Source organism: Myotis davidii, unplaced genomic scaffold (assembly GCF_000327345.1).
Source record: "Myotis davidii unplaced genomic scaffold, ASM32734v1 scaffold1069, whole genome shotgun sequence".
NCBI lineage: Eukaryota > Metazoa > Chordata > Mammalia > Chiroptera > Vespertilionidae > Myotis > Myotis davidii.
In genome coordinates this window covers 2,407,492-2,408,995 of record NW_006300018.1, presented here as the reverse complement: position 1 = coordinate 2,408,995, position 1,504 = coordinate 2,407,492, and the positions used below count along the sequence as shown (strand labels likewise).

General features: G+C 39.5%; 1 protein-coding gene and 1 pseudogene across 2 annotated transcripts in view; one reads left to right on the top strand and one right to left on the bottom strand.

Moving 5' to 3' along the window:
• Positions 1–1,504, top strand: part of KLHDC1 (kelch domain containing 1) — a 55,042-nt gene that overhangs the window by 9,561 nt on the left and 43,977 nt on the right. The gene's annotated exons all lie outside the window — the stretch shown is intronic.
• LOC102752151 lies at positions 898–1,497 on the bottom strand (annotated as a pseudogene).

Sequence of the window (1,504 nt, the reverse complement as noted above, 5' to 3'; positions counted from 1 at the left end):
AGGCACTAAACACAAATATATTCACGATATTAATAACCCCAAATAAAGTCAACCACCCGAATTAAGAGAATTTGGGGATAGGAAGAAGGAAAAGAAAAAGATAAAAGAGAAAAAAGAAAAGTATGGACCAAAAAAGGGAGTGCAAAAATGAAATTGGGAAAAAGAAGGGGGGAAAATAAAAGCAAGAAAAGAAAAGAAAAAAAAAAGAGCGAAAAGAGAGAGTGAAGTGGAAGAGGGGAAGAGACTTTTTAAAGGAGGAGAATACTCCTATAGAACCGCCACTAATCCCAGCAAATTCCAGCAACAGCTCCCTGTAGATGGATGCAATCTAGAAACAACCAATAATATAACGATGAAAATGGAATGGAGAACACTAATCCCAAAATAAAATAAAGAGAAAATAAAATGGCACTTTAAAAGATGGTAAAATGGTAGCAGTAATAATACTGGTTAAAAATAAGAAGTTAGTAATTAAAAGGGTAAAACCAGGTGATGGAAAAAGAGGGGGAAAAAAAGAAGGATAAAAAAGGAAGAACAAAAAAGGAAAAAAAAGGAAAAAAAAAGGGAAAAAAAATTTGTTTTTCAGTTAAAAGGTGAAAAAAGAAAAAAAATTGCAGTAGTGAAGGTCCTTCGGTTCTTCTATTCTTCAGTCTCGCTCGCCCTTAGTTCTGCCAAGTATTCAGGAGAGTGTTGAATTTCCCTGCGATACACTGTTCCTCTGTGTTGTAAACCACAGTCCTTATTTTAAAGCAGGCCGTATTTGTTTCCCAGACTGCCTTATTTTGTGTTTAGCAAAGAGTGAGTTTGTGGCTCAGCGTCTGGGTGGCAGTGTTCTGGGGTTGGCCTCTGAGGCTATACGGCGTCTCTATCGCACTTAAAACTGATTTGGGAAGTTTTCTGCTTAAAGTACAAAAACAACTTTCTAAGACTCCTAGGCCAGACACTACTATTTTGATGATCTGTGATTCAGATGAACAGATTCAATCTCAGTTGGTAACATCCATTTTTTCCCCATTGGTAAGGTTTTAAAAAATTCTAGAACAGATGCATTTTTCTAGTCTTACAGTGACAATTTCATTCCAAATGTCTTCTGAGAGGCGTATACCATATACAGGAATCCATCTTCATCCTTCTCACTTTCATACACTTCTGATATTGGTGTGGACACACTCACCATGCTGTGCCCATTCACTTACAGGAAGAAGGCTTGATTAGTGTTGAGCTGTAAGCAAGCACCTTCTGATTACCTTGATGAGTTCACTCATGTTGACATGATCAGGTACAAGAAACTTGGTTTTATCCAGGATAGGAAGCTGCTTCTCACCCTTGTATCGTTCTATTATCACCGGGATTTTGGTCGGATGTTGCTCTCGGATAAGCCGGACATCTTCTACTCTTTGTTCGAAGGTGTGGCGCTGCTTGAAGGTCTTCTCTGATGGCATGGCGCGAGAGGCTGGGAGCAGGCGGCGAGGAAGACGGTCCCGCAGCTTTAGGTGGTGGAGGG